General features: G+C 40.6%; 1 protein-coding gene across 1 annotated transcript in view; it reads left to right on the top strand.

The window, feature by feature from the left end:
* yjefn3 (YjeF N-terminal domain containing 3) overlaps positions 1 to 16,383 on the top strand; it is a 48,736-nt gene that overhangs the window by 593 nt on the left and 31,760 nt on the right. The window lies entirely within an intron of this gene.

Genomic DNA, 16,383 nt, shown 5'->3' with positions numbered 1-16,383 from the left:
ACTGTGTACATTCATCTGGCAGTCTGTTTGAACCAGAGCAAGCTTTTAAAAGGAAAACAGAGCAGAGGAAGTAATAAGAGATTCAATTATTTAAGTTGACTTGCTTGCCAAATGCCACATGAATACCAGTACTAATGATAGTAATGATGATGATGATGATGATTGTGGTGCCTGCAGGATTACTTTGGTCCGCCACAAAAAAAAACTCATACTTTACGCTTTGCCAGTCTTTCAGAATTTCCTTTGTTGCTCTTTTCCTCTCCACTGAAATCTCAAATTGAACTACAAATATGAGCTCTTATTGAACTAGGGTGCCCATGTTAAATTTGGCATTATCAGGCCACATATTACCGACCAAGCCAATCATCTGATGATTCAGTATCTTTGCGGATGAGATGTCTAATCAGTTTGTTATGCAATCAGAGGTTTGTGTTCTGTGCCCCTGGCTGCCTCTGTAGCATCACTTTACTCTCAGAGTGGCAGGTACTTATGATATGCTTGGCATCTATGTGCTGGTGTTTCCTGACATTTGTATAGTAAAATACAGGTAAGCCGTTTTCCCAACATTTTTCACTGACACACACACACACACACACACACACACACACACACACACACGCACAAACTGCACATGCACAAGATTCAAAATGTTTAATGTCGCATCGGTTATACTAGTACAAACGTGTGAAAAGCTTATGCTGGGAGGCTCCATTAAAGAAAAACAGTAGATAGAAAAGAAAAAAACTGTAAATTGAAATATCAATTACTCTGTTTAGATCCACTTAAGATTTAAAATAGCAGACTGTGGTCCTTCTGGGGATGCACACTAAGTACACAGCCTTTAGTCATCATGATCAAACTTGTGACACAAAAAAAATGCAGCTCAAATAAGGAAGTCCCTCTTAAGCAAAAACTAAAATAAAATGTTCACCAGAAAAAATGGAAAAAAACTACAACAATCAAATCCTTTTAATCTTTTGTTTTAGCGGTGGAGAACAATGTTTACATGGTTGTGTCGCTAATTTAAGGCAGAGCAAGCTCCATATATAAGAGGTTTCATCACACAATTAGAATGTGTTGATGTGGTCAAGCAGAATGACCCATATCTTGTGTTTTATATATATGACAAAAAAAACAGTGTAAGTTTGTCTTATGAAAAAAAGTATGGTATATTACAAAAACAAATTGCATTACTTGTGAATAGCTAAAAGCTAAATGTCAATTGGGCCACCACTGTTAAAGCGGAACTTTTACACATTAAAGCTTGTTTGCAGGACTTGGGGAGTACTACTACATACATGAAAAAAGGTTGTATGAAGTCTTTTGTGGCTCCAGAGGGAGCTGTGCGAAATCTGATAAAAGTGATGTCACTTGAGTCAGTGGGGGGCTGAGAACTACAAGTTTGAAGATGAAATCTGGGGGTGTGGAGTAAGACAGAAGTGAGCCTACCAGACCTTCGTAACCCACTCCTCATCTCTGCTTGGGGTTGCCTAACCTACCCGAATCTCTGCTCAAACTATGAGTCGTCGACTTGTATTATGGGAAATGTAGGCGCCAGGTTTTGACAAGAGAAAAGAATGCCTGGAATAAGTCTCGGCATCATTGGTTTGCTTCTTTTTTTTACTGTCCGTCCTGAGTCTGACAATGTAATAGGAGTGTAATGTTAAATCAGTGGATTACTCTTTTAACTACAGCAACATTTTGTTCTGTCTACATCCTATATGGGCTATGCCTGTGCAAAACTAACAGTATGAAGCTCTGCACAGACACGCCAAATACAAACTTTTACACGCACACACACAGACTGTAAGAAACCCCTTTAATGACAAGGTTGGTGTTAAATTATTTTGTTATGTCAAGAATAGAGTGTAGATGCCTGAAGGATTTGTGGCCTTGCTGTTTTTTGTTACTGGTTAATCTGTTATAAATTGGGCGTTTTGTCACTCAGGTGAAAACATCACTGTTGCCTTTCATCCTTTTTTCAAATAGAATGATGTGCTTAATATAGCCTAAACAGATAGTTTAGGCTATATTACTTTTCTCTTGATCATTATCTATAGACAGTAAATCACCCTGCGAGCCAGTGATTGATTTTACAATATGGGTGTACATATAGTGCCTGAAGACAACTTCATTCATCTTCAGTCAATGATTTAACTGTTGTAAACACCTGACACCCGTCTATTTCGCTGTCTTCATGTTATTGACGTGTCAATCAGTGTGTGCACCTGCATCTTAAATCTATTCTGGGAGCTTTTTTTTTTTTACTCTTCTCTATAACATATGTAATTGACCCCTTTGCGCCAGCTGCATTTACACTTCTCCGTGTGTGTCAACATCTGAGGAACTGAGGCTGGCAGATAACAAACACCCATGAGGCTTGGTTTCAGTCCTCAGATCACTCAGATCTCTGCAGCTTAATTAAGTCAGTCAATTAAAGCTTCAATATACTGCTGCACGGGTTAGTTTGTCCCTCAATGTCCCTCATGGTTTTAATTGACTCCCTTTTTAAATGAACCTGTAGTTAATGTTTATTTCTAAAATGTTGTGTAGATATTTATCCATGGTGGTTGCCAATCAATAGCCGAAACGCAGCTGTTATAGCAGTCTGTTTTAGCAACATCTTGGTGTGGATTTTGTGAGCAAAGTAAAATTCGATGAAGATAATCACTATCTAGAAAGTAAGCTCCCTGATTTATGTAAAAAACACGCATCCACAGGAGATAATATTAGCCCTGAGACACCCTTTTGATAAGGCTGCATGATCTGATATAATTGTTTAGAAATTGTAAGTAATGTATTTGCCAGTGGCAAGCAGAAAACTATTACGCTAATTCATGAAATTCCCAATATGTGACAATGCTGCTGTTTTAGTGCGATAATGGCAGAAAAGAGAAGATCAAAATTAATTCCAAGCACGGCTCATCTTGCACACCGCTGTTTCTCCAGAGTAACAGATTAAACAAACCACACACATAATGCAACATAGGCTATCAGTCAGTAATTCTTCCAAATTAAATCCACACCTGGAATAAAAATGAATTTGACCACAACCTTGCATGTAGAAGTAGCCCTACATGAAAGCGCAGGTATTGTTGAAGCTTTTCAGTTGATGAAACGCCTGAGGCGGTGGATAACCTGTAAATGTTGGCAGTGGTTCTAAGCTGGTCTCGGATCTGGTCCGGCACAGTCCCTGGTTTCTGTCTTTAGCTTCCGAAAGCTTAGGTGGGTCAAATGTACAGGGCAAATGTTGGGCTTGCGTGTATGATTTATTTGGGCAAATGAAATGGTTCAACCTCCATTTCCAAAAGGTCAGTGTTTGTTCTTGTCCACTTCCCTAGTTGTTCAGTTGTATCAATACTTTACTGTCAAATAACAGCAAATGTCCTCCAACCAACAGGATAGAACTGGAAATACCCCTACAAAAGCCTGATTTTCTTCAGAGCAACTTTGAATTTAGAAACTGTACTCAGTGGCAATCTTTTTTCAAGGAGTGACTCAATGTATATCTGCCAGCACAATGTGTCACATTTGTTTAAATTAAAGCATTTAAACTATATCCACAATGCTCTGTTGAGTAATTAGACATGATTCCACCCTTCTTCTCTATGCTCTGACAGTGATCAGTGATGAATGTGCTGGCTCTTTGGCCCACCTTTCCCCCTTTTGCCCACCACACCTGAGACCTGAGGACAGTTGCACAGAGAAATGTATTTTTGTCTTTTTTTCCATTTGCTGGCCTGCCTACCTGTCTATCTGAGCTGTTGCCAGTGTGTCAAGCTGTCTGACTTTACCTGCTTTGCCTTCATGTCTCTCCTACCTTGGCAACGATGCATATTGAGCTTAGTATTATTCTTTTGGCTTGTGACAGCTCTGGCATTTATTTATAGGCCAAATGCAATGATTGGGGCAGAGGGGTGGAGATGCAGAGAGGGAGAATTTATGGGAGAGATGATATGCTACCAGTGCAGTGTTTGGATGTAATTTCCCTCTTAATTAGCTGTATGAGTTCTCCATTTACCATGTTTGAAAGAGGAGCATGTGGGGGAGAGTGGGAGCGAAGCAGGATGATGACTGATGATTGGTTTCAAATACATTTGTAAGATGTACAGTAAGTCTGCTATTTCTGGTCATAAGTAGCATTGTATAGCTGTAAAGTGTGAGCTAACAGAATTTAAGAAGAAACCAGACAGCTCTAAATACTTTCACACACAATGATCTAGTTACGGTGAGTACCTAGCATGAAATAAGAGTTAGATTAACCCAATTCCCAGGTAATAACAAGGCTAAGAGTCTTCGAACATGCTAACATCTCTGTGAAGCTAAATGCTGACGTCAGCATACTAACATGCTCAAAACCGGATTAAATGGAAAGATTACACTAGGCTTACTGCATGTTTTCGGCCCCCCTCCAAATGGATACGTTGTTTTTTTCTGAATTAACAAGATCACTTTTAACAGCCACATGATTATTATGCAAATTGATTCATTGAGATATTTAAATGCATCTAATTTAGGCTTATTTGAAGGGCCTAAGAGAAACGTGTAAAGCCCCTCTTTGTCGTTTTCTTTCTTCATCTTCATTTTTTTCACTTTGCTGCACCTGAAAGCATCCCAGAAAAGTGGTAGTGTAACCATTACGGCTGGCTAACATACAGAACCGGAAATGTTCCCACAATTGGAGTACGTTGGAAAACGTTTTTTATTTTTTTACTTTACTGTACTTTTTATTAAAACAATATAATAATATTTATGCTTAGAAAATATAGAAGTTCAGATGAAGCCTTAGATTGTACATTTACATTTTAAAATACTTTTTAAAACAAACAAAAAAAATCAATTTTGACTATTTTCTTTTACTGGGCCCCCTAGTAGCAAATGGGCCCAATGCACGTGCCTAGAATGCCCATGTCTAGATCCAGGCCTTAACATGCTTCCAGCGACAACTAGCATGCTGATGTTTGGCAGATATAATGTTTACCATCTTATTTTAGTGTGTAAGCATGCTAACATTTGCTAATTAGCACTAAACACAAGCCACCACTGAGGCTGATGTTAAAGGTCCTATGACATGCTGCTTTTTGGATGCTTTTATATAGGCCTTAGTGGTCCCCTAATACTGTATCTGAAGTCTCTTTCCCAAAATTCAGCCTTGGTGCAGAATTACAGCCGCTACGAGCCAGTCCCACAACGAGCTTTCCTTAGTATGTGCCATTTCTGTGTCTGTAGCTTTAAATGCTATTGAGGAGGAGAGAGGGGGGGCAAGGTGGAGGGTGGCAGTGTGGCCTTGACCAGCTTGAGGCAAAGCCAGTCTACGGAAAACCGTTCCACTCCCTATTAAGCCCCATTGTACCGAATTTGGTTTCAGTTCTACCAGAGTTCCACAGGTCCAGTGCTAAATGAATGGGACTCTATGGAGCTAGACGGCTAAATTTGTCTCTTTCGCCTGATTGTCGTTGAGAAATCTCAGATTTGATTGTAGTTTTTGCAAGTTCAACATGGATTATAGGTCAAAAGTTGAATGAACGAGTACTTGTGTCCTTTCGATTTCTTACAGGTTGAGTCGTTGTTGCCCATAACACGCTAGCATTCTGCTAATGAATGCTGATTGGTCAGTGAAGGACTGATTACGATCGGAGATCCTGCTTGACGGCATCCGAAGCAGAACCAGAATGTCAGAGTATAGAGAATATTTCGGCGTGGTCTTTAAAACATTAGCAAACCTCTTTCTAGCACGTGTATTAACAGGGAGAGCCTAACCTGTCAGCTGTGTTGTCGATGCCTCAAGAGAACAAAGGAAGCGACTCAGAGCTTGCCGTAAAGCAGTATCTCTGGCCGTTTTTAGAACAAAAAAGCCACTTTAAAAAAAATCTAACACCCAGCAGTATTTTCTTAGCCTCCCCTTTCGAATGCAACATTCAAATTACTAGACAAAAAAATTATATCCTGAGAAAAGTGGATTTTGAGGGGTATAGCTCCATAGAGTCCCATTCATTCTGCACTGGGCTGTGAGCGCCCCCTATATGGAACTCTGGTGGAACTGCAACCAGTTCAGAAGGCGGAAGTAACGAGAGACTGGAACTTCTTCCTTTATTAGAAATTCTTTGCTTGCGGCCACAGTTGTAGCTCTATTTCCTCATGGGCGGGCCAAATTCTCTGGGCGGTGGGCAAAGCAGAGAAAGGGGAGGTAACCTTTCCCCTTATGACGACATAAAAGGAAGATTCCAGATCGGCCCATCTGAGCTTTCATTTTATCAAAGGCAGAGCAGGATACCCAGGGCTCGGTTTACACCTACCGCCATTTCTAGCAACCGGGGGATCATAGGCAGGCTGGGGGAACGCATATTAATGTTAAAAAACCTCATAAAGTGAAATGTTTATACCATGGGACCTTTAATGTCATTAGTTTTGCAGGTACTTGTTGCTGACATATTCCAGTCTGGACCAAAGTGCTCGACCAACCCGCCAACATTAACAACTAACTAACTAACATTCTCACAATGACATTGTGAGCATTTGGGTGTTAAGCGTGTTAGCCAAACATTTGCTTATTAGCACTAAACAAAAAGTACAGCTGAAGCTAAATGTCATCTGTTCTGACGCTATTTGGTCATTAACAAATTTAAATTTTGACCTGATAATGGCACTAGATAAGAGATAAGGGAACACCAACGTTATAGCATGTCATCTTGAGAGGGACATAAATGTGTGGACCAAATTTCATGGCAATCCATCCAATAGTTGTGGAGGCTTTTCACTCAAAATGCGAACTCCATGGTCACGCTAAAGAAAAGTCAGGGAATCACTGATAGCAGATTCATCCTCTGGGAACCATGGATGTCTGTACAAAATATCATGGCAATCCACTGAATAGTTGCTGACATATTTCATTAGACCCCATCATGACGTGGTATATTCAGGGGGTTAAATATGGCGTTCTTAGTTCAGGATCTTTCCAGACACTGGTGGTGGTGGTGGTGAAGAGAGTTGCTGAAGACCTGGATGATAGAACGTGGAGCAGGAGTGGGCGCTGATATTATGAAGATCTGGTGAAGGGGTGGGGGAGGGTTGTATCCATTTGTACTGAAATGGCGACTGACAGCAGCAGAGAGCAGAGCGGATTTTAAAGTTTTGTCAGCGAGGATATGATTGGCTCGGAGAGATCATGGCAAGATCTGGATGGACTTCTTGAAAGTGAACACCCACAGAGTGGAAGCCGCAGAGAGAGCGGCAGAGAGAGAGAGAGATGAGAATAAATGAGTGAGTAAAGGAAGTCTTCCTGATTGAACTTTTGCTAAGCTTTACTTGCCTGAGCACCTCAAAGCCGAAAACCCTGCTTGTTCAGGTTTACATTAGTCTTTAGGCAGCAGCCTTTGTAAATATGGAACACAAGAGAGCCATTTGACGAAGGCTGAGCCAAGACGGTGTCCTCCTCATTATGTCCACACTGTGGTGTGAATCATTTAAAGGATTTCAGTGGATATTTGGGGACACAGGGGAAAAAACTAAATTCTCCCTAAGGTGCCACAATTTGTTTTACATAACATTTACAATGACAGATTCAGAAGGAAACTAATCTTGCTTTAGCACAAGTTGATTTGAGGAGAGATGACAGCGGCGCAAAAAGGTCAAACACTTACTGCAGATTGAAATGGCGGGAGCGAGTTTGGTTTGCTTATCTTCACTCTGGGTTTACTCTGACAAGCCGTATACAAAAAGTTGTCGGTCAAACAACAGAAGTTGCACACGGAGTGGGTCTGTGTGTGTGTGTGTGTGCAAATGTTCATGCATTAGTAAAGCAAAGGAGAGAGCCAGCGATAAAGAGAGAGAGAGAGAGACCACCCGCAAATAATTTGTGCTTCAAATTGGCAAGATGTAATAGGGCCAGAGCATGTCAATTATTTAACCGCTTTTATGTCACCTGTACACGACCTTCACACTGTGTGTATGTATGTGTGTTATTGTAATGGTGAATTACAGGGACACACTCTGATCAAGCTGGACTCTCATCAATTCCTTACCTCCTCCACAGTTCTAATGAGTGTTAGCTTTACATTGGCCCAGATAAAGATGACAGAACTAGAGAAAGATAAAATACTCCCCCATCCTCCTCATCCCTCATCCTCATGTTCTTTCTCTCACTGTTGGCGACTCTCCACTCTCCTCATCTCTCCCAGTGGAACACTGGACTCTGCCACAAAGCTGCAGCTACTGTTTTATGTGCATACATATATACACACGCACGCACACACACGCGCACACGCACGCATGCGCACGCACACACACACACACACACACACACACACACACACACACACACACACACACACACACGCACCCTCACTCTGCAGTACAGGAATGAGAGTTTGGTTCTAATATGTATGATTGGGACTACAATGTGTGACCGGCATTGTACTCCAAGTGGAAGGTGATTTTGAATTGCTACTTTTAGATCACTGTGCCTTTTCTGAGGCATAAAACAACCCAGTAATGACAGGAGCTCTCATTTGACTCAGTGAAACAGAGCACCAGGCTATTATTAGAGACAGACCATTATTTCATTTGACAGGTCCACAGTGTGCCTTAATTAACTACTGTGAATTAAACTATTGTGGTGCTTAAAAAGGATCTCTTTACATATTTTAGTCAGTTTAATGATATTGCAGGTGATACACATGGTTTCACTGCTTATCCTACTGTCTTTTTTTCACCTGACTTTTTTATTTTCGACTCATTTTCGTCAGTGCCACCATTAAACAAAATATACAGACAAACAAGCAAATAAGTAAAAAAAAGATGGACATCAAAGGTCCTATATTATATATTATATTACATTATATAACACCTTCACCTGCTTTATAATAAAAAGAGACACATAAATCTCACTTTTTACAATATGGGACCTTTATAGGTCTTATCCAAAGTGTTACAAATAACCATTTAATTTTTCACGAGTACTTTGTGCTTCCATTTTCACCTGTTGCACTTACACACCGTTTTGCAGTACATTAGAGGATTGTGATGAAAATTTCAGGTGCATTCATCTCTGTTTTTGCTTTCTTTTTGTTGATATGGCTGAACTGTAGTCAACCTGCCTGTTCATCTATCTGCTTGTGTTTCCTGCCATTTATCTTGTTTGCTCCCAAGATCACAGCAATGCCATTAGTGGAGGAAATGTTACGATGAACAATAGAAATGATGGTCATAAAAACTATACAAATAAGATCCATGTTTTGAAAACTAACGTTTTCTTTTAAGCACCATTCTTTTTTAAACCACATTACATAATAAATATCAAGACAGCTTCAGATAAGCTACCCAGAAAAAGATGTGTCACAGCATGTGTAGATGTGTGAGCTGAAGTGCATGTGTGGGATGAACATGTGTGTTTGTTTATATGCCTAGATGATATTTATACAGACTTTAATGTGTGTAGACAGGCTGCATTGTCATCATGTGTGAGTGTTTGTTTGACATGTAGAAAGCTGACAGGTGGGCGAAGAAAAGAGAGAAGGATTATGGGTGTATGTGCAGATGGATCAGATGGTAGGGGTTTTAAAAAATAGGTTTTGTGAATGCTGCCCCTGTCGCCCTCACTCTTTTGTTACCATTACAACAATAAGGGTCAGTTTCCAACACACTTGAGCTGGCTCCACTTTCATTTCTACAAACACTGAGACATTGTTGTCCCAGTCTCTAATACAGGCTATAGGTAAAAAAAAAAGGTTGTCTCTGAAAAAGTCAATAGTGCCTTATATCAAGCATGAGCTCCAGTCTTCGTATTATTGATTTTAAGGGCAGGATGATGGGAGGAATTGATTATTATATTGTCTATTAGATTTCTTCTCACACCCTGGCAGCAGTGTGCACATGTGCCCAAGCATTTGTTTTTGAGCGGCTTTACATGCAGGAATATTACATGACATCGTGTCAAGAGAGTAGTGATAGAATAGTCAATCTGAATTAATGAGATACCGCAGTTTAAATAATCTGATATTTCCTTGGAATAAATCACAAGTAGACTTTATATTAAGAGTTATCTCCAATTATCTTGAGCTGATGTTTGCCACCGATCCATCACCACGCATCAGTCAGTTTTTTACCTGCCAGTCAATAAGTGACATTCCAGTCATTCCTAGTCCAGCCATGTCTCCTAAAGATTACGTTTCCATACAACTAAATTGCATTCCCAATTACGTTTTGAGGGAAACCTATTTTGTCTCGGATTACGTTTGTCTTTGATGTATCACAAATATATTTCTAATCAAGACTAAGGCCACATAGGAAGGAGGTTGGGGTGGACGGATCGGACGAACAAACACGGGACTTTCACCAAACAAACCAAATCCTACTAGCTAGCCAGAGCTGGCATTTCGCATGGAGGTGCCTGTTGACCGGTTTCTGCCTGCCCTGTTTTTTTTTCAACCCTTTCATGCCTTTTCTCCTGCCAGGTAACACATTTTAGTTTGAGATTAGACTAAGAACCTGTTGCTGACCTTTGCACCCTTCATTAGCTGCGGTTACATGGACAATGTTTCGCTAAATAAAATTTAGGTGTGCGTTTACATGCCCCAAAACATTTAATCAGAGAGGATCTTTTTTGATCTGTGCAAGTGGATCCACCCGCTGTTAAAGGCTCTATTCTGCTAGAACTATATTATAAGTTTTTCCCCCCAACTTTATCAAGATGGCTTCGTTCAAACTCGTTTCAAACCTTACGACCATTGAGGTGATCAACAATCCTTAAATCTTTTAAGGTCTCCAACCAAAAAAGTTGTATCATCCACAGACCACGTTTGCTTTATGTTTCTGTCCCTCCCAGAAGCAAAAAGAGCAAAGTGTATTTTTAATCCAACTAGAAGAAAACGGTCAGATGCAGCGTTTACATGGTCATTGGGCGCTAATATTTTCCTATTGAAAAGATTATCGAAGGTTTACACCACCCCACTCAACCCAATTGAAAATCCCTTCCGATCGGGCCAGTCTCTTCCCATTGGGGTGGTTAAATGAGACATTTTTATATTGTGATTGGAATATTATTCTGACCATCAGTGGAATATTCGGGTCCATATAGATGTTTCAGCAAACTTAGTATTATACTCCATCTACTTAGTCAGTGCGTCATGCTTTTGGGTCCAAATCCTGTTTAACCATGCCATCACAGACAGGGCATCTGACTTACATACATCTCAGTAACGGGTTATGAAATTTCAGAATTTCTTATTTCTTCAGTATCACTGGAGTGATGTGAAACACAGAGGAGTCATTGTAGCAAAAGGCAACTCTCTGGGTGTCGGTCGTGCCTGTAACATCTCGAAAGGAAGGTGGTGCAGGGAGATTCTCAAACTGTGTCAACTCCTCTCAATGTAATTTCAGCAGCAAATTGAGATAAAAATGTCCCCTCTTTTATTACAGTATTTTCAGGGGAGCAGTGCCTTTTCTTCACCGTGTTCTAACTTTACATTCCAATAGTCACTTAAATGCTGTGCATTACGCTCTTTAACAATAGACATAACTTTTCTCTAATGGCGGTCACAGTATCTCCTTTTACAACCAAATTTGTTCATTACTTTTGTAGCGGATTCTCCTCTGGACCCCGTGGGCGACTTGCTGACAGGGGTCAGAGCTATTCTGAGGAATGTGAGTGGAAAGGAAAGTGTTCTCATGGGGACAGAATGGGAGCAATGCCCAGTAACAACTTGCCTTATGTCGTCGCCACGGGAAAATCAATGTGAGGAGATGGAGAAAGGTGCAGATTGACCAAAACAGAGAGAGGAGAGGAGGAGAAAAAGAGAGAAGGAGAAATTAAAAAAGAGTGGGTGAGGACCAGAAAATTGGTAATAAGATCCAGAGGGGGTTTTTGCCTCACTTTATTTGTCAGCTATTACCACTAGTCACTCACATCAGCTTTTGGCCGGTTGCCATAGAAACCATCCGCAGCGAGAGATGTTGCCTGGCTGGCTGAGACATGCAGGTGATGCAGCCCTCAAATTAAATCTGGATGTAACCGGCACGTTCAGTCGGGCTTTGTCATGTCAACTCCAGTGAGCTTTTTATTAACTTTTGCCTGGTTTTTATTGTACGGCCTTTTGATTGTTTAAGTTGACATTTTATTGTTATTTTGGTTTTAGTTCACTTCTAGCTTTGATTCATGGAGGACAACTAAATCGAAGCTCTCTTGTAAATATGTTTTTGTAATAGCGGCTACAGCGGCTGTAGTACAGCCTGGGTTAAGGAGTAGCAAGCGGCTCCTTTTTCACATGTGTGCATGCTTTCTTTGTGTTGGCATTCTAAACTTCGACACAAACTTCGTCGATTTGCTAGAACTGACAAACAAATGATATTGATCTTTTTTGTAAAATTCTCATCACATACTCGACAACCATTTTAATTCCAGAGCTTGCCTCCCTCCGTGCACATGTTCCACTAAAACAGGTTTCTTCCCGAGGCTATTTTGCAGAGGCATTGCTCGGTCCAGTGCTTAGTGCTGCAAAAGACGATTGTGATTGGTTTAAAGAAATGCTAATAAACCAGAGCATGGTTTCTCCCATCCGGAAATGCTGTGTGGACTAGCCAGACCCTCCTCCGCAGTGCTGTGGAGGAAGGTCTGGCAAGGCAAGACTAGCTTAAGCTTAATTTTTAAGCCAGGTGCCTGAGGTGCCTCCCTAGTTTGAATTTAGCTGCATATAGCCCCTCTGTAGGTCACTTTTAGTATCTTCTACATTTTAAAAGATTGTTTAAGATGTTTTCTTTTTCTTTTCTTTTTTTTAAGACATTTTGTGTTCTTTCGTCATTCATGGTCATTTTTTTCCCCCGCAGACATTAGTGGTTGACAACAATTATTTTGATCTTGGTTTAAATATGTTTTTACATATTCACACTGATTTCTTAAATATATAATACTTTTGTCTCTTAATCCAATTGTTATGGACTTGCCTGCTGGGAAGTAGTTAAAAGTTAGAAAATTGGGTTTAAACCACAAGGTATGGTACTCTTTGGGTAAAAGACCCAAAGGTGGCGTTGTCGACATTTAACCTGTAATACAATTCAGCCGAGACCTCTTCAGTTTGCGGTTACATGCAGATTTATTGAACAAATGTTCATCACACAATGCTTTTGTGTGTTTGTGATACAATTGTACTCTCTATATTCTTTCTGTTCAGCAGCTCCAGTCGTGCATGATTGAAAATGAAAAGAAATTGGCAAAAAAGAGAGGGAGAGACCGATGTAACTGACTGTGAAAGTATGAAGCTGACCAGCTATATAAATTCTCAGTTGTTGATGCGTTTTCCTTTCTGTGAATGCATTTGTGTCCTTGTGAGTTTAAGAAAGGAACATCATGCGTTTGTCCTTAGGTATTGTGTCTCCAACTATGTCTTGAGTGATGTGTGTGTGTGCCGCTGTTTGCAGCCAGGAAGGCTTTCCCAATTTTCAGTAATTGGGTTCACTGTCTCGCTCTGCTGAGTCCTGATTGCGGTTCTGTTTTGTTTCCCGTGTCCCTGAATTCTGATTATGTAAATGACTTGTCTCGTCTTTTATATAGCTCTCTGTTGTTATTTACCGGGTCTTCCTCATTCCCCGATGGATTATATAAAATGAAATTAAAGTTGGTTTTCAAAAGTTAAGATAATAGTGGGAGTGAGGGCAGTAATATAGGCTACAAATTGAATTAGCTTCATGGTAGTTTTTCATTTGTGTTCTTCTTTGCCTGACAACTAACAGTGCCTCTCAGCCCAGGTTCCCCACGCTCCAAGATCTATTTTTCAGTCTTCTTCCGGTACTCATTGTCAGATGATCTAAGCACCCCCATACCCTGCACCCCCATGATGTTGGGGGTGCAGGGTAATTCTTGCCTCCTGGATGCTTTGATGGACATTGTCCCGGTGACCTGTGAACCAGTGGATTAGTGGTGATGCTGAGACAGTGACCTGGAGAGCCAGATAAAGGAATCAACGGACAGTCAACTAAATGTTTACACAGGCAGAGCCCAAAAAATCCCTCTAGAGTAGAGGAAGGGAGGGAGAGAAAATCAAAGAAGCACTGGCAGACAGACGGACAGGTGCTGTGGCTTTCCCTTTTTTTTTTGGAAAATCTAGTTATTGGATTTTCTGAGCTCACATCTGTCTTATTTTTCCTGCTCTCTCAGCCAAAAATCCAATTCCTTTGTGAGCATTATCTAACAATTGCTGTAATGACAGCCAGGCAGACAAAGGGGGAGGCACATGGGTTTCTACAGTTTTTTTTGGGATTTCTGTCAGCTCTTAGTAATTAGTAAATATAAAGCCTAAAGGCCTGCCAGAGACAAACAGAGTGGGTGGCACTAAAATTGTCAACACTAGAGATAATTTCTCAAGAGGCCTTTTTATGTAAGACAGCCAAGAAACCATTATTTTGTGGCTTTATAAAAATGTGTAAAGAGGGAGGGATAAGAAGGGTGAGTGTTATGAAACAATCCTATCACGATTGTTTAGTGGTTCGTATCCTATCATCTGTCATCATCAACCCTTTAGACGGCAGGAATCGCAAAGACTGAACTTCCTGTTTGCACCATTGCAACTTTGACAACGACCAAGTTATGTCCACAGTGAGCCAGGTGTTGCAACAGCATTAGTGAGGCTTTTTCAGACACATTTTTGTGTCTCAGCAGTGAATAGCAGGTCATCAACATATTGAATCAGAGTACAGCCTGGTGCAAAATGATTTCTCTTACTACAGCACAAAATGCTGCTGCTCAGTTAATAAAAAAAATGTGTCATTCGCTGGAATAGCAGTAAGGATGAATTAAACACCAGGAACAATAGGTGGTAATAGAATAATCAAATCATTGATTGCTCTGAGGTCCTGAGTAAATCTCCACTCAGTCTTATTATGCATAGGCACAGGATTGACAGGTGTGGTATATGGTGTCTGTGGCAAATATTTGAGGAGATTGTATCTCAAGTTGCCAGTATTTCTCTAGACATAGAGTTGAAACCATGGTTTGTAGGCTGACATGCTGTTCTATTGATGTTTTGTTAGCTTCAGTGCCTGCCTCAGTTGACTGTGTTTAAAATAAAACAGAACTTGCTGTTGGGACACCGATAGAGAATCCCTTCTTTGTGAATGTTAATAAACCCCCCAAAAGCTAATCTCTTCCCAGCAAGCTCACAAGTGAATTTGGAATAATAACAGATCTGTGCTGAAACCTGATCTGAGGATCATCACAGGATATTACAGGTAAAATGATGAGGGTCTTTGGACCCTCTCTGTCCTCTCCCTCTGCCTCGCTGTTGCTGAGGTCTGCCTGCGTAACCACCTCTTCCTCCTAAACCTCTCCCCCCTGACAATGTTCTCCAGAAATTATTCAAGTAACCCTCATCAGCCCATACAAAAGCTTTTAAAAATTAAAAAAATTAGCACAAATCTGGCAGAAACTTTAACAATCCAGCTAGGTTCATCAACTATTCCAAATGTAGGATACTTTGATGTCGACTTATTCTTCTGTTTTATTTCAACTGGCATGTTTGTGTGAATAACGTCACACACCTTGAACAAACCAGGGGCCCGTTTCAGGAAGGAGGTTTAACAAACTCTGAGACTAACCCTGATGTCTGAGTTGATTTACCCTGAGATGGGAAACTCTTGAGTTTTCGGTTCCAGAACAGCTGATATGAGTTGGTTCAATCAACTCTGAGTAGGTTCACGCGCGTGCACCACCACAATAAAAAGGCAGTATGAATGGAGCCATGACACTACGATTCACCATGGTAACAACCACAAACAAACGGGTCGGCGGAAATACTCATGCGCACAAACAATGAGTTTGAACATGTATTTCGTTAAAAAAGCAAGACAGCGGCTGCTGCTGCAACAGAGAGAGAATTTGCTTGGGAGAAATTGCTGCTCGAGTCAATTTGTAAGCATTAACAGTGTATTCATTTCATATTTAATCACAGTTAACTGATAATATTACTGGTGAAAACTGGAATTGTATTACACCTATAATTTCATTTAGGTGCAATCCTGCGGGCGAAAAAGTAAGCTACTACTATAGCCCATTCTGAGGCTGCAGCTCCATGATCATTAACAGAACTATAATTTATAATCATTTATTTCTTTTTAATGGCTCTCACTGGTTTGTGTCCAGCGAACAATACAAAAAACGTTTAAAAAACGTTTCAGAGCGAGTCACACTTTTCTGACGGCTCTGCATACAGTGGCTGATACAGACTGAATGAATGAATGAGGAAATGAGTGAGAAGAAACCTCGAGTTTCTCTCAGTCTCATCCCTCTGACACTGTGTGAGAGGGAGGAGACTGAGAGAAACTCGAGGTTTCTTGAAGAAAACCTGCTCCCGACCAGGTTAGGTTCACAGGCTCAGTTACCATAGTAACTGACTCTGA

Source organism: Sander vitreus, chromosome 9, assembly GCF_031162955.1.
Source record: "Sander vitreus isolate 19-12246 chromosome 9, sanVit1, whole genome shotgun sequence".
In the NCBI taxonomy this organism is placed as follows: Eukaryota; Metazoa; Chordata; class Actinopteri; order Perciformes; family Percidae; genus Sander; species Sander vitreus.
The sequence above is the reverse complement of the archived record's forward strand: the minus strand, read 5'-3'. Positions and strand labels throughout refer to the sequence as shown.